The sequence below is a fragment of the Patagioenas fasciata genome, chromosome 8 (genome assembly GCF_037038585.1).
Source record: "Patagioenas fasciata isolate bPatFas1 chromosome 8, bPatFas1.hap1, whole genome shotgun sequence".
Taxonomy (NCBI): Eukaryota; Metazoa; Chordata; class Aves; order Columbiformes; family Columbidae; genus Patagioenas; species Patagioenas fasciata.
In genome coordinates, this window is record NC_092527.1 from 20667485 (window position 1) to 20688009 (window position 20525).

Sequence of the window (20525 nt, forward strand, 5' to 3'; positions counted from 1 at the left end):
GGCTGGTGTGGGGAACAGAGTGAAGGTGCAAGATGGATTTAAAGGTGTCTTGCAAGTGAATAAAGGAAACTACATAGGAGGCAGCTAGAAAGACAAAGATGACAGAGGGACTGAGAGTAGTGATGTGGTAAAATGAGAAGGAAGGCAGGTGAATCCTACTCTGGTGGTTTGAGAAAGCAGGAAGGGTTTGGAGAGATGGGGCATATTTTAGGGTGGTTTCTTCCACTGCAGATTTAAGTGGGATTTTAAGCCAATATTGTTGCACCTGTATAGTGTATTATGGTGTACAACATATGCTCCTGTCAATGATTGCCCTCCCTCATTGCAACTGAGATTGGTTGGACTGGGGAAGAGCGAGGAACTACCAAAAAACTTTTTATATCAGAATATCAAACTGTGGTTTGAAACAGTAAATCCAGTTTCACAGGGTGTAGTACTGGCTCATAAATCCTCCTAGCACATGACACAGTGCTGAACTGCCACAAATTCCCTCCATTGGCTCAGATTTGCTCAGCTGTTTTGGAAAGTGCAAGGCCTGTGGTAGATCTGGTCTCACCTGCTGCTGCCATGCTAGCTTCAGGGTGGCTGCAGGCAGTGGGATGGTGTTTAATCTGATGTAAGCACTGTGGCACTTGTTTGGGTTAATTCCACAGAAATGCAGTCACGTGTTGAAGTATGTGCTGCTGGGTATTTTGGCAGCACACAGAGCTGTGTTATGGGACCACAGCCTCAGTGCAGGTGGTGGGAGCAGCTGCCTCATCACTCTCTGCTGAGGTGGGGGTGCTGTTGGCCAGAGGCAGAACAGACTTTTGAACCACATTAAGATGTGGTTGCTCACAGCTTTGTCTGCTTTACTTTGGTTATTTGATTCACCTGCTAACTCAGGCTTAACAGGCTTGCAGAAGCATGGTCAGTGCTTCAGGTGCAAGCTGATTAGCTGAAGATGAAAAGCCCTGTATAAATGTGTCTGAAAACAGTTACCTTCAAGCTTTTTCAACTTTTCAATAGAGGAACAGGCCCCTATACAGCAAATTTATATCTTTTGTTGTTTGAGATTTCCTGGGAACGATCCACTGGGCCTCTGGCGATTCTCAGACTGAGGGACAAGCAGCAGCACTTTGCCAGGATGAGGCACCTGCTTTTTTCCCTTTGCTTGCTCCTCTTCTGCCACCAGCCAGTTCTGCCGCTTTTGACTTACAGGTCCTGCTCCTGCTGCTGTCTCTGTTTCGCTCTGTTGTAGCACGGTGTGTGCTTTCTGCAGAGCCCATTCAAAAACCAGACCATGGTCACAGCACTCCTAACCTGCTGTGCTCCATCCTCTGCTGAGAAAAAAATGTTTCTGTGATGTGGCTCCACATCCCGTTCTGGCTTCCTGCTACAATTTTCTGTCTTTCTACGTCGGAAATTGCACCGTGTGTGTGTTTGTTTTTCTCGGGAGGCTGCTGCCCCCGGGGATGTCACGGCAGTGTCAGTCCCTACCTACTGCTTTCATGGGCATCCCACGCCTTCCGCGACGCCGGGACCGCAGCTGCACCCGTGCCCTGTCATCCAGTGCTGCGGCGGTGTCACCGTCCCCCGCAAAACCGCAGCGAGCGGCCGCGCTTGCAGGCGGGGGGGCGAGAGGTAAACCCGCCGCAGCGTGTTTCGGTACCGGCGCTGCCGCTCCGCTCCGGCCCCTCCCGGCCTCTCCCCCGCGCTGTTCCCGCGCCCGGCGCAGCGGGGCGCGGCGCGAGGCGGCCGGAGGGCGGGGCCTCGCGCCCCTCCCTCGCGGGGAAGATGGCGGCCGGCCGGCGCGGCGGCGGCTCCCCCAGCGGCCGGAGGGACGCCCAGCGGCCGGGAGCCGGCGGGCCGCGGCCGGCCTGAGAGCTCGCCGCGGCGCCGGGGGACGCCCGCCCTCCGGGAGCCGTGCGCTGCCCACGCCAGCCCGCCCGGCGGGGCCTCGCTGTGGCAGGTGAGGTGGAAGAGGAGGGCAGCGGGGTGGCGGTGGCGGCCCGGCCCGCGCGTCGGCGGGGGAAGGCGAGCGGCGCTGGCGGGGCCGGGGAAGTTGTGTGCCGGCTGGGGGAGGGCGGCCTCGGGCGCGGGGGGGTTTCGTGAGGAGCGGCCGCGGGACGAGAGCGGCGGGGGCCGAGCTGGGGCGGGCGGCGGGGAGGGCGCTGCCCCCGCCCCTGAGGCGCAGCCCGAGCCCCGCGCCCGCCCCGCCGCCACCTGTGCGGCCGGGCGCGGCCGCGCCGCCAAGGGACCCCGGCTCCCGCCAACGGCGGCCGGAGGTCTCACAGCCCTGCCCAGATGCTCTTGGCGGGCGCCGAGCCCCGAGCCGCGGCCCGGAGCAGCAGTTCAGTCCCCATCGCAGCTGCCGTGGCTCCCGCCCCTCGGAGCTCCTTCGACCGGGCTGCCGGCGGGGCGCACAGTCCGGTACGGGAGCTGTGCTCCCGGCCTCGTTCTGGCTTTGTTCGGTGCACCGCATCATGTTGCGAGCGACCGGATCGTTTGGTGCGGTGTTGAAGGCCGCTGAACAAGTCCGCACGCAGCGGGGCAAAGGATGCTCGATCCCCTCATACAGCAACTGGACTGTGCTGCATGCGCTGCTCTTTAGGGGCTGTGTTTGGTGGACGCCAACAGCGAGTACAGTTGTGCTAGCATGAAGACACAAGGAAAACATTACATAGGAAAAGCTGGTGGAACGTGGGGAATGGTTTCCATAGTATTTCTCATTCTTTAGCCATTAAAACGTATTTGCAGTGATAAAGCGATAAATGAAGCACGAGACACCCCTGTTTGCTTTTGCAAGACTGAATAAACTCTGTGTTGCCCGAATAAACTCTGTGTTGCCTGAATTAGAAGTGGGCAAATGTCATGTATCTGAATTTAACCACAAGTTATACTTCTGCACACTGGGATTCTTTGTGGCCAAGTTTGCCAAAGAAGTATTCAGAGTTGTTAATTGAACATGCATTTCTCATTAGGAAATGTAACCTTGCCCTTTGTGGCAAAGAGATAAACTAGAAACTTCTGATGAATTTTTCAGGTTATGTGCAGTCAATCACCTATAATAATTGGGCTGGAAAATTTTGGATGATAGAAGAATTAAGGCTAGCACTGGTAAGGTAGAACGCCTTGTGTACAAAAACACCCTGAGAGCGAGAAATAATTACACGCTCAGCATCAGCTTCAAGAGTTTATTGAGTTGAGTGCCCACACGTGCTCACATTGGCCATGTGAGCTGGCTCAGCACCTGCACCAGTAAGCCGTCCCTGAGCAGAGCTGCACAGGACTGCTGTGCAGGGACACCCGTGGCACTCCTCTTACCGTGGGTTTGGATGGTGTTTCTGCACTGCACAGCAGTGCAGTTGTTTTCATGGCGCTGAGGTTACCGACCCAACTCTTGGCAGATTGAGCCTAGAAGGGCTTTTTAGTTTGTACTTCGCGCCACACAAAAGCGATTGCTCTGTATTAAGAGCTAGGCTGGTTCCAAAATCAGCCTGAGTCTACTAGACCAGATCTGAGCCGGTGGAAAATCTCTGTGCTCAAATCTGGCAAACAGTGTGAAATGTTCTAGAATTTTTCCACTGTCAGCAACTGCGAACAAGTACATATCTCTTAGGGTTATTGTCTTGTGTGCTTACTGCTTTCTTTTTAAAAGTCTCTTCCTCATGCTTAATTCCTCTTTTTTTCGTTCTACACTTCTAGTTTTTGCTTTTCTCTAAGTCCATAATACAGTTTTCCTTGGTGCTGCTTCTCAAACACGGTGTCTTAATGTGTCTTTTCTTTCTCTGTTTCAGTGTTTTTCCACCCTCTTAAGAACTGCTTCTTTTTGCGTGCATATATATAAGCGATTTTGACCTAGGAAGTACTGGTCATTTCCAAAAGCAGTGAAATGAGCTGCAGAGCAAGGACGCAGAGCAGCAGTAATGGTACATCTATCGATGGCAGATTTTTCACTACTGTCACACAAATTATTTTGCTCTTGGGTATGGGTTCTCAAACCAGGTATCGAGAGTGGAGCCAGTCCTGCCCTTGCTGACCCTGAGGAGAGAGGCATTTTGGGGCATCTGACAGCAAAATGGGATTGTGATACAGAAAAATTGAGAATCACTGTTTTAAGGTATGGAATAATACGTGCAAGTATTTATAAGGACATGAGAGCTTGCGCTGGTGAGCTGTGTGTTTTTCAGCAGTATCTCATAGTTGCAGTGATGGTGCTATCTGCTGCGTGGCTTTTATGTAAGACAGGGTGTACTGTTGTGATGCCTAACCTTCAGTCTGATCTACATCAGAATTCGCGTAGATGACCTGGTAAAAAAGCCTGAGACTAATTTTATATTAACATTTGTAATTCCATGATTTCTTTAAAAAAGGGGGGGGAGGGGTACATACCCAAATTCAGATGAAGCTTTAGTGTGTCCTGAACCACAGCATATCTCCTCATCACTGAGCCTTGTTTCAGAGGTTTAAATGCCTATCTCAGATCTCTCTGTGGTATATCTGGAACATGCGGTGATACTCTGGCAGAGCTGCATAGATAAGATAATCCGTTTCATTTTAATTGGCAGAGTTGTTTACACATGATCTCTTGCTCATTTTCCTCTTTTAAAGGAATGCTATCCATCCCTGATTACAGCTCAGGTCAAAATCCCTCACCACTTGTAGCAAATCTCTTTTAATTGGTCTCATTTAGCTCTCATAAGGTTGTGTTTTAATTCTCTCTCTTCCGAATCCTTTTCCCTAGTCTGTAATGTAATTTATTACAGGATATTTTATAGACAAGTGAACAGCCCCTGGCTGTCAGCAACCTTTGCAGTGTATCAAATTTCCAGCTCAACAGGCAGCTGCAGTGGAGTTCGGGTGTAAGGCAGAGATGCTGCAGCCGCAGCACATGAGGAGGCTGCATGAGTGCCGGATCTGTCCTGGATTCTGGAAATAATTGGGGTGAACACTCCTGTTTGCTCTCCCTGCTTCTCTAGCCTTTTTGTAGCCATTGCTGATGCCAGGGCCTTTGAGTTCAGTTTCTCCCTTTTTAGCTGTCTTTCCAGTCTGTGTGATTGAATGCAAATACATCTAAGTTGCTGTTGTTATCTGATGGCAGGCTTTGAACAGCACAGGATTGGTAGAAGGCTGATGGTGGGAGTGTATTTTTAGAAGGCCCAGTGCAACATTAGCTGTCTTTGTAAAATTCTCTGTGACTTGCCTGAATGTAGTTGCTTTGGTTAATTGGATGTAATGCGAAGAGGTGAAGCTCTGCGTTTCATTATGCCTGCACTGAGGCACTTCACCTCTGGCCTGTAACAGCACAGTCTGCAGGCGCAACTGCTGGTGCAGCTCACGCTTGTTCTCTGGGTGCTAAGACAGCAGCTCTGGAAGTCTCAAAGGCTGGGTTTTTTTTTTCTTTTTCTTGAGCTGTGCCCCCTGCCCTTACACTGGCAGTTTTCCCACCACAGCAAAATCAGAAGGGAATACGTGCCTGTGCTTCAGCTGCTGGAAATCCCAGGCTGTGTGATGCAGCAGCAAAGGTACAGGCAGAATTTCTGCTTTGCTTATCCTGGTCTGGAGGCAGGAATCTCCAGCAGAGCTGTGGAGCACAGTTATGTCTTAAATCACCACTGAAAGATTTACTGGAGTACATACATCAGAGCCCTGACTGTTCTTTGTGCATAGCGATATTTGAAGGTCTCAGGCCTTTGGCAATTGCTGTTTGGGGACTTTTTCGATGTAGACCTGTATCCAGAAAGGAAATTATATAGATCACTTGACTCAATCCATATGTGCCCTATTAAAAATGCAGTAGAAATCTCTAGACATGAATGATGAATTAATCTTCTGCACCAGGAAGATATCCTCCCTCACGTTCCTGCATGCTCTAATATTTTCAGTAAGCTAACTGATCTAGCAGTGAAATCGAGGGAGTTGATAAGATTATAAAACGCAGTTTAGACCTTCTCAAAATATTTGTGGCTTACACTGGGTAACGTCACAAAATCTCTTTTCACAGAAGTGGGAATTGGTGTTTGCTTGTTTTTAAAAGCTGCCCAAACTCTCCAAACAAGGAGAGGGATGGTCTCAGTCTGTCTCTATATATAGACTCAGCCTGCTTTTACATTTGTTGAGTAAAATGGGTAGTGCAAAGTAAGTGAGGACAACTTCACACAGAACTTGCTTATGTACTAACAACACCAAGAAGATGTTCAGAAATACCTGTCTCTTCCAAGTGTGTTTGTAGCTGTATGTAACCAAAGCTGTTCTTCCTGCTGGGGTTGCAGACATTGAATATCAGCAGTGTCTGCAGCTGCTCTCAGGCTGAAATGTTAAAACCTTAACTTAGTCTAGAATACTGCACACTTTCTTTCCAGTAAGTAAATTTAATGTTTCTCATGAAATAAAACTTAAAAAGCAGTAAAACTAACAGTGATTAGATACCAACTTTTTTATTTTTTTTTTTCCAGAATCAGAGGAGGGTGAAAAGGAGAGACATGCTTTGTCATTTGCTCAGTGTGCAGGACTTGTCCAGGTCCTAATGCTGGTCTCCATGCTCTGTGTGTGTGTCACACCGCAATTGCTGTCTTCAGGGCTTTGGTGCAAATTCTGAGTGTGGGATGGGAATGATGGAATGTGATCCAGGGTTTTGTTGGGATCCAGGTACAGCTGTACTGCACTAGTCTGATCTGTTTTCTCGCTGTGCTGCCGTGCATTATTCTGCTTTTTTTTTTTTCCCCATTTGGAAGTGTCTGCGTTAGTGGAAAAGATTGTCTTGGACATTCCCTGTGAAGCAAAAAGCAGCAGTGGCTGTCCCCTCCTCTCCTACCTGCCTGTTCCAGCACTGCAGCTCACACGAGGAGACAAGGGCTTGCAGGGGCCTCCTCAGGGAGGAAGGATTTTCACAGCGGGGGAGAGAGTAGGACATCAAACTGCATGTGTTAAATGACATGCCAAGTCACAGCCCTCACTGGGACTGGGGATAACTGCTTCTTTTATTTATTGATGTGTGTTTTTCCACTGTATTTAGCAGCTCACTTGAGAGCTGGGTTGGAATAGCTGATGCAACAAGGAAGGAGGAAAGAGGGACAGCAAAATGACAGTTTTATCCCTTCTTAATCTCTTTTTGCAGTTCTGGTCTACCATCTGGTCAGTCTCTTTGAAAGCGTACAACCCCAGCAACCTGCCCTTTCTCCTCTGTTTTTTCTCCAGTCTCCTGAATCCTTCATTTCTGTATCAGAAACTCTCCAAGAATATGACATTCCTCTGGGTGGTTCATGTTGGGAGGCTCCTATGTCAGGACCATTAGATTATGTGACGGAGCTACTTGTTTTTCTTTGGTCGTGTTTAGTCTTACGATTCCGGGTGATTCTATTAGCCTAATATTTTATTGGTCTTTGAGCTTATCTCTAATTAATGCTAATTTGCTTGGCAGTACTTCTGAAGTAAAATCAGAGCTTGCATGTGGATTTCTAGAGCTCTTCAACAGGTCTTAACTCTTAACTTTTCAATTACTCTGCTATAAATGCCTCAAAAGAAGCAGTGGGATGACAGACCTGAGCTGTGGTAGACTCCAATTAGTAGAGATCAATGTAGAAAAAAGGGGAAACTTGAGATTTACTTTAGAAAGGTTAGAAGAACCCCAAAACATTTTATAGATATCTACTTTTGTCTTAAGAGCCTCTTACTGAATGGCTTTGTGTGAGCTTGCTAGCCCTACCGGTACTTTAAAGTGCGTGGGAAATTTCATGTCAGAAAGGTCTTTTAAGACAGTCAGTTCTTCATCTCTTGGATGATGAGGGTTGGACTCATCTGACTACACGTGAAGATCTACAACCAAAGTGTCCATATCTGAGCTAGGCACTGTAATTTGTAATAAGGATATGGTAGGGTGCAATCAGTTTCCCCCTAAACCAGATGTCTGCATTTGGTGAGGTCAGTCATATTCTGGAAGTTCTTTTTTGTTTTTCTGCTGAGTATAATGAAAACTGAGGATGTTAATCGAGGTGTAGAAAATGACAGCAGAACAGATACCTGAGCAGAAGGTAAGCTCAACACCTCCCAGAGTGACACTAACTTGCTCCTAATCCTGAACTGCTTTCAGTGCAGCATTTTTAATACCTTCTCTGGTAACTGATTTACATGAATTTGTCTCTTCTGAGTTGAACTACCTTTCCCATCTTTAGAGCACTTCAGTTGGTGGCTGTGGGGGTTGGTTTGTTTGATTTGGTTTGTTTTTTTTAGCTAATGCTGATGCAATGATTCTGTGCCACTCACGATGTTGAAAGCTTTTGCAAATGATGAATGTTACAGCATGCTCTGCAGCTGTTGATGGGCTTTGCCCTTGCCTCTGGTAAGCAGTTCAACAGACAGGGTTCCCCTGTGACTGGTAACCAGATCCTTACTGTGGTCCATGCCAGTCCCAGAGAAGTCAGACCAGGTCACGAGTAGGTTTTTGTTCAAGTCAAAACCTTGACTGCTGAGATTATAGTTGGCTGTGGAAGCAAGCTGAATGTCAGAATGTCAGGTAATGGCCTATTATTTTTTTCTGTAAAGAGTCAGGCTTCTCTCCTGCAGAGTCTGGTGTTTGCACTGCTGGAAGTTTTAGCTTTGAACGAATGGTGAGGTCAGGCTTGGAGTGGCCCAGCACAGTGGCATATTGCATCTAGATCCCTGCTGCAGATGAATAATGTAATTTCACAGCAAATTGAATACTTCTTAGTATTTGACAGCCCAAGGTGAACAAGGAACACAGTAAGACTGGACCTTTGTGCAATCTAGTTAAAGGCAGAAACTTTCAGTGGAGAAAAGGCTGGTGTCTTGACTGACTCCTTAAAATGTCATCCTCTTCTGTCTGTTGTCACCTGTGTCCTGTTTGTGTTTCTTTTCTGGGCATTACCTGTGTGTGGGTCTGTTTGGAGTGCAAAAATATCTTTGAAGTGGCATCAGTTGTGGAGCTACAGAACTGAAATCATTGGCACCTTACTGTTGGTGAACTGCTTGTCCTTCCAGTTATTGAGGGCTGCAGAGGTATTAGAAAGTGCGGGCAGTGTAGACATTGCATCGATCAGAGCAGAGTAGCAATGCGTGAGGACGCCGCAGCTCCATCTTTCATCAGCTGTGTGAATCCGCTTTCAGGAGAATGATATGAGCTATCGCAGTGTCAAATCTGTCTTTTCAGTGGGGTAAAGTGGGATCCTGGTGCAGTCCAGCAGTCGTGAAGAGGCAGATTCATTTGAGCATCGAAGCCTGGCAAAAATTGCTGGTCTCCGTGTCTGATTTATTGTGCAGAATACCTCTGAAACATCAAGCTTTCCCCTGCCCCCCCATTTCAATTACAAATATTGTATTTTAATTTGTTACTTGTAATTTCATTATTTTTATTAATTTTTAATTAAATGTTCTGGATTCAGTCAGTGATAACTTCAGCTCAAACTGCATGTACTTTACTCGTGGCTGAGTCATAATCATCTTCCTCCCAAGCAGAGATCTGTCACTGTCTCCTGATTTAGTTTTGTCTGCAGGCTTTCGTCCATATCCTTCCGTCATGTTCTTTTTTCAGATCTGACCACTTGTATCAAAGCATGAGGTGAATAAGTCTACTTCCCTGAGTCAAGGCTACCATGAAAACATGCTGTTATGTGTTAGCGTCTGTAGTGTAGTATCCTGTAACTGTACATGGAACAGAGTATGTTTCCATGGCCCAAGTCCACATAAACATATAAACACAGAGCTTTCTGCAGGAAGACTTGCTTTGCCTCGACAAAATATGCCTTTCCCAGCATTGCTATTAGATACAAGTTCCTCACTAACCACACGTGATTGTACAGCACCTGTGGTAGCAGGAACAGCTCAGAAGTCCCTTTTGGTCTTGTGTTGCGTATGTGGGCAGGTTAAGAACAAGCTAGTGTTCAGGGATGGTTGTAATTGCAGCTGGTGTTGAGTATAATGTTGCTCTGAGGTTGTTACAGTTAATTCCTTTGCTCCTTGTAGAACTACTGTGTAATTATCTTATTTGTATGTCAGTCCTAGCTCTTTTGCATTGCTAAATGAAAACAGGGTGAAGATACCCTTTGAACATTGTCCTCTTGGTTTGCATTTAAGCTGGTGCTACTCCTGAGGAAAACAATTCAGTCCTATCCTGACCCTTCCCAAGACTGGCACAACACTCAGCAAGCAGGATTGGGTGACTGATGTGGAAATTAAAATAAACAGAACAAAACAAACCCTCTTTTTTCTATGTTGTCATTCTCCAGGAGACAAAAAAGTTACTTTTCAGTTGATCAGTAAGAAACCCATTCAGGCTCAAATGCTTTTGTGTTGGCACACCACAGTGCCTTGAGGGGACAGGGTGAGTTGAGTGAGTGCCAGGACAGCTCTCTTTGGGGGAAAGGAGAGGTGTTGCCACCTGAACACATGCCAAATGATCCCCTTAAAAGTACAATGTCACATGATGTAAGCTGAAGAGGAGTCTTACGGTACTTCTGTCTGCATCAGTCTTGCAACATTTTTAAATGTCAAATTTATCTCGGTTAGACTTTACTAACAGTGGTCGTGACAAACTCCAAAAGGATATTGGAAACAGGCAGCATGGTAAGAGCTGAGGTCTGTGCCCAGTCTGAGAGCCAGTAGCTGGAGCCCTTCATTGCTGCCTCATCTTTTCCACCTCTACTTGGACACTGCATTACTTGTTATATCAGTGATTTCACCTGAGGGAGAAGATTGAAGACATCATAGGTGTAGTCATTTCTAAAAGAGATGTGTCTTGGGGAGGAGGAAAGCGGTTGCTTTGATCAAGGTGTGGACCAGACCTGAGGTCACAGGTTCTACACTATACTTTTTTGCATCCTACTCCAGGACCTGCCAGCTTCTCTGATGAGTAGTGCTGCATTATCTTTGTGTTCCCGTGCAGTTTGCCAGAAAGACAGGATGCATTATGTCAGAACACTAGTAGTGTTTCTACAGGATAGTTCTTGGATTTTCCATACTTTATTAAAAAAAAAAAAAAAGTTTCTCTGTTTTTCTCAACATCTTTTCCTAGCACCCTGCCACTGACAGTCTGACCCATGATGCTATTCTGGACAGGTCTTTGGGGACTGAAATATCTGTGAGTGCTCAGGCCCCTTCCCCTTCCTGCTATTATATCTTCCTGAAATGCATCCTGTGCAAGGGTGAAGATCAGCAAGAGGCAATGCTGAAAGAAAAGGCAGTGGCAATTGATAGAGTGTCTGCACTGGAAGCAAGACTGTTTTTGAAGGATATATCTGTAAACTGGTCTTATAGCCTATTCAGTAGTTTGTGTTATAAAATGAGCAAGCTTAAAAATAATAATAAAGACAAGCACCTCTTCATATAGAACCAGCTGTAAACCAGGAATTGTGAGGTTCTGTTTTTCCCCTGTCATTAGGCTTCATGTGGAGAAAACATAAGGCAGGGATGCAGAGTGTGCTTGATCTTCATGAGGTAGTGATTTAGAAATCTCATGCTTGTTCTACCAGGATGGGACTGGTGACATCAGTCTTGAAAACGAGTTTTGAGAGCTCTGCTGTTTCTGTCCTGTCTTTGCAGCCCTTTGGCACTTGTGTTATACAACCTCTGCCAACTGCGCTGTTGAGATATCTGTGACTTTTGCTGGGCTGCATGGAGTTCCGTGTTCCTTTGCAGTCATGACCTTTTACCAGAGCTGTCTTCCAGTGTAGCTGTGGAACTGCTGACAAAGCTGAAGAAGTGGTTGCAAAGCTTGTGAGCACACATGCCAGAACTTCTGCGGTGGCCAGAATGAGATGAGGGAGCTCTCAGTCAAATGAAATCAAGTGACCTTGTATGCACAGATATAAGGATATAATCTAACACTCAAATCTTAAATTTAGATTTCCTGCCATGAATTATCCTTAGGTAATATTTTTTAGGAAAATCTTGCCATCTAGCTTGATTCCAGCTGTCTGGAAAGAAAAGGAAGGAGAAACAGAAAGAATGTTTTGTTTCATCTAAAGCTACAAGAGCAGACTGGGTACTGCAGTGAAATCCATCCTGTGAATGTGAAGAGACTTCCCATCCCTTTCTTCTGCCTGTAAGGCTGGCCTCACTGAGACTGCAGGAAAAGAGATCGGTGGGGAATACGAGAAAAAAATAGAAAGGACTTTTGACTAGTACTGGTCTGAATCCAGTTTTGAGTTGGTAATGCTGGTGCAGAAGACTCTTTGTCCAGTCGCTATCACCCGAGGGCATCTTAAACAGGGATGAGGAAGTGTTTGAAATGTTTGTTAATTTTTATTGGTTTTGGAAATGGCAAATTCTAGGAAGCAGTAGATGAGAGCAGCGAGAGGAGTAGTTCTTCCCCTGTCGTGGTTACTCAGATTATGGGTCTCTCTCCTGGAGCGCAAGTCATACAGTGTGGTTTTTTTGGCTTGGCAGACTTCCTACACAAGGTCAGCATTGCCGTTACGTGGGTAGTGCGGCATCGTCGTGCTTTCAGCGTACTAGCTGCAGAGGTTATAAATGACTACTGATTTTTTTTGAATACTGCAGTATTTAAGTATTCAACTTGAGGCATTTTTTTCAAGGGGCCTCATTACCAGAGCAAGTGCCAAGTGCTTTAAAAATTCTGTACCTATTTGATGTAGCTCATATTGGGCATAACTAATCACTGCTAAGGCTTAAAACCTTTGGTGTATAGTGCATCTGGGAGCAGGTAGCTATGAGACTGGGCAGAGGAATCCCCTTTCTCTTCCCTCTTCAGTAAAAGCTCTTTCTCAACACAAAGGTCCAGTTGCTGCTGGTTCTTGTATAGTGTGCAGAGCATAGCAATATGCGGGCAGCAAACTAATGCAAAGTGCTCTCCTGTTTAGTGTTTCATTGTTCTTTCTGCCTGAGGCTTTGCAACCTTGGTCTTTTTTAGTTAAAATCTTTAAACAATGGATTATCTGTTTTCACAGGCTTTAGAGGATTTGAAATAGCAGTTACCCTTAGGCATTTGGCTCAAGATTACAGCAATAAATACATTCATCAGAGCCCCCTGGCCCTTCCAAGAGCCAGGCAGTTGTAAGATTAACTCTACTGTATTCTTCTGCATCTACCTCCAGTGAAGTGTGTCAATCTCTTAACAATTTGAGATAAACCCGGTTCCTCATGACCATTTGCACACACAGGTGGTTTGGGAGAAAATGAGGATATGTGTGGTGAGGCTGAGACCACCTACAAGAGGGGGACCTTCATTTTTGCTGAGGTATTGGTCTTTACTGCGTTACCAATCTGTATTTTCCAGGAGATCAGAAACCTGTTTTGAAAGCCAGCATTGCATTTCCCCCCCACCCCCCCAAAGCTCAGCAGTCTGAAGATTTCCTATGGCTTTAAAGTTTTCAAATTGGAATGTAGCTTTAATCAGTATTGATGTTTCAGATCTTTGTGTGCCAGCTGCTGTTTTTCTGTAAGATGGTGCTAGGGCTGGAAGGCCCCATAGTGGGGATTACAGACCAGTTGCCACCCAGTTCTGAAATCTGACGTGGCAATTTCTGTAAGAGCGTTTCCTGATTGCACTTGTTTAAACAGTGGATGTAATGTTTTTATTCTGTTACTATGAGATCTGAAGTAGTTTACAGATATCAGACATTCTGCTGTGCTGCTTTGGAGAAATATGTCAGCTGTCAGAAGGAGACCTAAAAGTCAGTTCCAATAAAAAGCTACATTTTCTTAAACAGTTTATTCCTGGTTATAAGAGCTGTTGTTGTATGACTTTGCACAGGCTGTGCTTTGCACCATGGGACTTACTTTCTTCTAAAGAGTAGCTTTATGTCAGGAAAGTTCATTGCATAGGGAGATCTATGATGCCCATACATCTGAGGTTCTGTGAAGATGTCCGCCTCTAACAGATTCTATTGATTTTCAAGAAACACTATTTCCAAGCCTTCTGAGCTGTTCTTATCACACCAAATCCTGCTGCTCATCACCATTAAACAGCATGTGCTGTTTGGCTGCTGGCTTAATCAAAAGACCTTCCCAACACAGGTACACAAATTGGAAAGGGAGAAAAGTCGATTCTCTTTGGAAGGTTTTTGTACTTTGCTTCATTTTTTTTTTTTTTTTCTTCCTTCCAGCAGGTAAGTAATGATAAACATTTACTAAAGCACGCTGTGTGTTTTCACAGTATATAATACACGTTACCTTTGCCTTGGAAAACTTTGAGCTTACTTTTCAGCAAGAGATACAAGTATTTTAAGTATTTGTAAATAGAGCTGAGTCAGCTTCAGCACTTTGCTATATAATTTTTCGTCAGAAGATGGTGGAAGCATGAAGTCTTTTTTTGGGCTATTACTTAAAATTATTGCATAATTTTCTACTGTAGTTTTAGTCTTTACCACCACACCTCAATTTGCCTTCCAGAGTTACGAGTTCTCTTTAATTCCTAAATTGGTAACTTGCCTAAGCAACATAGTGGGGTTTCGTCTGCACTCTGGAGGATCTGTATATTGAGGCTGGTGTCTTTTTCGCTCATGTGGATAGGTGGGATAGGGAAATGAGTATGAACAATCATGAGCAACTGTTACTGTTGTTTTGAGTATTAAGAAAAATAGAAGTGTAAATACAAAATATATATAATTTGTGGTTATTGATATTGTGTTAGAGTTGGAATACTCTTCTATGTTCCCATAAGAATTAGCTGACAGATACAATGTCAAGGGGATAAATGTAGCTTAAGCATACTTAAGACTTTGTAGAGCTGGTTAGAAATTCTGGAGATCCCAGTGCCAGTGAGCATGTGTGAGCCTGAGGCTGACCCTGGTTTCTCCTGAGCTGTAGGTCCCTGCCTACTGGGTATGGTCAAAGCTGAGAAACTGTCCTGTAGTCTGGGCTCTGCAGTACAGAGGGGACAGGAGGGAGCTCCTTTATGGGAGCACCCAGAGGCTGTGAGCTGGGGCAAGCCAGCATACAGACTGGACTTTAAAGGAGGTGGAAGTTGGCGCTGGAAGTTGTGAGAAATGGAGACTACGGCTGATGGTAAAAAAGACGCCTGATTCTGCGAAATGAATGGGGTTCCCAGAAATGGTGGACGTGCTGAGGTGCTAGTAGGCTTTTGGTTGCTAATGAAATGGAAAATATTCCATCAGGAGGGTACTGCATCTGTCACCTTGTCTTGCCAAAGTGGAAATGTTAGGGAACTGACAGGTGACCAGCAAAGGACTGGCAAGCATGGCACGAGGAACATAAGAAGGTTGGATTCTCACAGGTTAGGTGGGAGAGACAGGCTTTGGAGGAAAAAAGAAGATGAAGTAGCTAAGATACAGATATCAAAAAGTAGATACAAAGGTTTGTGACACCTTCTTGTGCTTGGATGGAATCCAGGTGTCTGAACCTGAAGACCTTGCTATCAGAAAATACTTAAAAGCAATGCTGCTTCCTTTTCTTCTTCCACACTGGGAACAACCAGCTCTAGCTGCTATAACTTACTGTTAGCTCAAGATGCCCCAGTGGCAGATCAGGTTATAGCTCTGCCCATGTGATATATCAGTTGGATGACTATGTAGTGGAATTAGTCATTTAGGATTTTGTTTTAACATGGAAATTGGGGACAGGGGGAGAGATGCACACATATATGGGTATTGCATGTACACCATCATATTCAGATATTCTGAAGGTTGGGAGGACAAACACTCGTAAGATAGAAAATATCAGTCTTGATGTTGCCTATAAAACCCGAATGTGCCTCTCCCCTTAAATAAAACAATTTCTGATTTACAGGGAACATGAAAATACTGGGGGGTGGGCAGGTAATTAATTTTTCCAAACTTGTTCTTTTAATTCTACCATCTAGACATCGGGTTTTTTGTAATTACTATAAGGAAGAAAACATGGTACAGATTGAAGGGGTTTTATTATCTACTGGTATTAATTTAAATTTTGAAACCAAACAGCATGAGTTAAACAGGCCCTGTTTAGGTATTCTTCTTACTGGTGTTATAGAGTGGTACAGGCAATTTGCTGCTTTGAAATACTAGATCTCGGGAGCTGAGCTTGCTGTGTTCACTAGGGCTTTTCCCTGTCTTTGGGGAATAATGAGTTGCAAAAAAAAGTCATACCTTGAATTACTTCCTGTATTTTGTGCTTTGATCTTCTGTGATATAAGCATCAGTGTTTTGGCCTAAACTATAGTGAAGCTTTGCTGGCATGCAGAGAGAAAACCCCATAAATCTAAGCACTTTTAGCGAAAAGGAAGTGGAGAGGTTGAGGGTGGGAAGTCCTGTGAAACAGCTTAATGTACAACTTAGGAGTCAGTGATTTCCTTTCCTTTTGCAGTCATCTTGTCCAGATGGCCTTTTTTCTTTTTCTTTATCAAGCCAGTCTCTTTTTCTACCTGGTTTCTTCAGGAAGAAAACTACAAGAATAACATACAGTGGCACAGATGTTTTTCAGGCCATGAAACTTAGTGACAGAGTAAGGAAACAGACAGGAATCCACCATTGGAGCAGCAGATCCCTCAGGTAGTAGGATAAATGATGATCAGATCTCTCTTCTCATCTGCTGCATGTCCTGTCAATGCAGGTTGCTGACCACCTTGCATTCATCTTGCCTGTGAAGAACTGTGCAGCCTCAGAGTATATTCTAACGTAATAGCTAACTGCAAAGTCTTTAAACAAAACGGGTTATTGTGAGGGATTGCAAGTAAATCACTTCAGATTAAAGACTGAAGCAGTAGTTCAGAGAGGTACAGCTCCCTTTTCATCTCAGTGGCGTGTTAGCACAGAGTCATTTCAGTAGTTGCACTTTTTTCCATGAGGATTGCTTCTTTTGTAATTTATATCTGTAGAGATTTAAATTTGGATGCTCTTAGTGGGGTCACTGTGTTTTCTGTTGAACCTGATGATGTAGACCAGCAGTCCTGGGGTCTGGTACTTCATTCGTAAGCAGTCCTGAACAAAAATCTCTGCATGATCCGTGGTTCATTAGGCACTATAACTAAAGCAAACCCAGTTTCCCCATATTACCTAGTTCAAATGTATGCCTTTACATCGAAGAGACCACAGAGGTTAACAATCAGTTGATCACTGTGTTAAAAAATGCTTCACCTCTGCTCTATTACGAGGCCACCTTATTGTAAGACTGCTGCTGGCAACCTGCATGCAAATTTTGAGGTGTCTGCATTTTTCATAACTTTGTGGAAAGTTGTTAATTTGTAGAGTTGTGATTGTTATTTAAATGATATTTTAATACAGAGGGGAAGAGGTGGTCCTTGCATCCAGAAGCTTACTACTTGGAACAGGTAGCATACAGATTGAATGGGAGGTACTAGACGCAGCAAACGTTGGTGTTAGCTGCCTGCTGACCTGCAGGCTCTTTTCACTTCTGAGGGTGCACAGGGGTGTTTTTGAGCCTTCTGCCCTTTACAGGGGGAAGGGTGGCTGTTTGGTTGGCTGTGGGAGCAGGCGTCGGATCTTCTGGAACAGAAAGTCAGGCTGGAACACAGCCACAGACTTTGCTGATGGATTTATTAAACAAACAAACAATAAAATTAAAACAAAAACAACACCAAACCAAAAACAACCAACCATACAAAAAAACCCCAACAACCCACAACCCAAAAAACAAAACCGCAAAAAAACCTTAACAGGAAGTGAGTCACATTCCTCTGCCTCTGTCAGCAACACCCAAAGGAAGTTGGATACGTGTTTTCCATATTAGAAAACAAACTTACTGTATCAGGTGTTGAGGCTTGGAAGAGAAGGGTAGGCAGAAGAGGGAAAATTGATAGGCAAAGAAGTCCTTTTCAGAATGGTTTTAAAAGGAACTTAAAGGAGATGTTGGTTTGTAATCAACCTTTTCATTTTGTGCCCACCATTGAATTCAGCTGTTTTGAAGCTCTAGATAGTTTGTCTGTGCCAGAAGTTATTTTTTGGGATGAAATGGAAAATGGCATTTGCTCAAGGCAAATACTCTTACCTTTTGTCTTGTCTGCATAACATGCATCTGTGCAAGATGCCTGCTGTGTCTCCCGTTCCCACCCACTTGACTCCTTAATTAGCAAGTAACTATTTTTAGTTATTTGTCAATAGCATATCAGGGAAAGGTAAAAATGGGTAGATTGAGTAGAACATAGATTGCTCTTTGGAAATAGTTCAACTGGATTCTCAGTGATAACAGCAGAGACACAGGAAAACAGTAGCTTATATGAAGGGCAGGTCTTTACTCTGTTATATTGTTTGTGGGTAGACCATGTACTGTGTCTTTTTCAAAGGACCTGCTAAAATAATGAATTTCCAAGCAGGTGTCACTAGTTTGTGTTGCAGATTCACCAAAGGCTTGTGTGCAGTGGAAGGGGTAGCAGTAGCTGCAGTGTTTGGTGTATGACCAGTTTGAATGTCTGTTGCTCATCCAGATTGAGCACTCTTCGTCCTAACCCATCTCTAAAGTGCCAAAAGACCTTTTTTCATATGCCCTAAAAACACAATGTCGTTGATGCTTGGTCATTGCCAGCGTCAAATGATTCAAAACCATTGCATAAGCTTCTGTCATTTCAGAAGTAGTGGTGACCTCATCGTTAGACCCATTAGAGACATCTCTTAATTTAATATTTTAAAAACTGTTGAATCATCTGGAATTGTTATTCTAATAAATGGAGAGATGATTTGACCAGGTGAAGCCCTGATGGCTAACATCAGGGAGGTAATACCAGATTTTTTTAATAGCATTTAGATATCTGTCTAGTTGTCACTACAAGAAAAACTGAAATAAAATAAGAATAGCTTTGAAGATGGATAGCAAGGTATTTAATCTGTTTCGGGGCCACTTGTAATTGCAAGAGATGAATTACTACTGGCTATGGAAGGTTTCTTAATTGGGGAGAGGGTCACACACTTCCTATTGAGGATTTTGGATCATGTAGGGAAAGCTAGCCGGCACACTGACAGGGGTTTGGCTTCAGCTTCTGTTGGTGGTTCTGGCCAGATCAGGACAGAAGATCCGTTTCCTGGCAGTGAGGAGTATGAGGCAGTGCCTCAACCCTGTCTAACTCTGTGGGGTGAATGAAGATGATAAATTGCTGTATCAGAATCTTGGAGTGGGTTGTTCAGTGTATTTCTTCCTTTCTGTCCTTTAGCTAAGTACCCGCTTCCAGTGATTTTTTTGTATCCTTTGGCTGGTTTTTGTATATGCCGCTTTCTTAATTCTGTGAAACAGTATCATGAAGGCACTGTCTGCTGCAAACTTCACATCCTGAAGGTAAGAATTATGTCTGATGGAAAATTCAGAAGAACAGTACTCCAGTGAGTAGCTAATTTGTTCAGCTGTTATGCTTATTCCTACCATCAAGGGAGGAGTGTCTCTTCCTAGTATGCTACAGTTGTGCTGATGTGTGGTCAGAAAGCCCAGCAGCACTTTAAAAACCATGTATATACCATCATTCTTCACGAGTATGGTATTGCTGGTACTTTTCATGATGGGGATTTGGTTCCATTCTACCTGGACCTGGGTGTTGAGCTGTGAGGAAGGTGCTCTGAGCTCTTTTCCTTAAACCGCGGTGCAGGGGCACAGAAAGGGTGATACTGCTGGAGAGAAACATCATCTCAGATGCAGAAGGTGCAGTGAATGCATTGTCGGTAGCTTTCATACCAATTACAGCATCTCTATGAGTTATGGTCATTGCAGAGTACTTTCTATTTATTAAATAATTTCTCTGTAAAAGAGATACTGACTATTTCTTGTTTAGAGTAGCAGTTTGGGAATAGATAGCTTGCTGTCATCAGAAAGGGAGACTTTCAATTGTACTGGAAAGTAACAAATTCAGGTCTGGCTGAAGGGAAAATACTTCATTTAGTGCACAGATTAGTCTATGGGAGTCATTGCTGCTGTACATCATTGAAGCTAAAATTTCATGGGATCAAACATAATCAGATATTTGTGTGTTACAAGAATAGTAATTGTTGTATAGACAAATCTTGCAAATGAAAACAAACTTTTAAGGAGCTTTGGAAGGGACAGACAGCTTCCTTGAGTTTAAGTATCCCTAAGTGTGAGGGATAATAAGAAGGACTGCTTTTCTAGGTGACTATTTTGCAAATTTGTCTTCAAGGCTTTCTTCTGCTAGTCTTTGAAATACCTGGAACTGGACAGTACTGATGGGTAGGATACTGATGTAAGAGAGTCTTAGGTCAAATTCAGAAAGATGTTTTTCTGTCCTGTATAATTTTGAAGTGTTTTAAATAACTATGATTCTTACCAGACCACAAAACAATTATGAATAACCCACTAAAAACAAGGTGCTATAATCAGATTATTACACTGGTGATAAGATATTAGGGAGAAGCTTATTCTGCAATGCAGGCAGGCCACTTAAAATAAATACAGGCTTTTGAAAGACTTGAAATTTTTCTTTCTTTGAGGTATCGTCATATCACAGTTTCTCTTATCCTTCCCTGTATGACTTCTCTGTCCCCGTATGGGCCACCAATAAAATCTGTCAAGTTTTAATTGCAAGGCAACAATAAACCATGGCAGATGCTCTCTGTTAATCCCCCCTCCACATAGGAAAAAGTGATAAGGGTAACGAAGAGAGACTTCAAGTTGGAAAG

The 20525-nt window shown here is 44.2% G+C and overlaps 1 protein-coding gene across 6 annotated transcripts in view; it reads left to right on the plus strand.

Moving 5' to 3' along the window:
* The first annotated feature begins 1802 nt into the window (after nt 1–1802).
* Nucleotides 1803–20525, plus strand: part of NDST2 (N-deacetylase and N-sulfotransferase 2) — a 136858-nt gene continuing 118135 nt past the window's right edge. For 5 of the 6 annotated variants that reach the window (XM_071811818.1, XM_071811822.1, XM_071811819.1 and 2 more), the window contains exon 1: nt 1803–1951. The gene's annotated coding sequence lies outside the window, so the exon portion shown is untranslated. Of the gene's footprint in view, nt 1952–4083; nt 4103–20525 lie in introns of those variants that run through there. The other variant, XM_065843305.2, reaches the window with a different exon arrangement.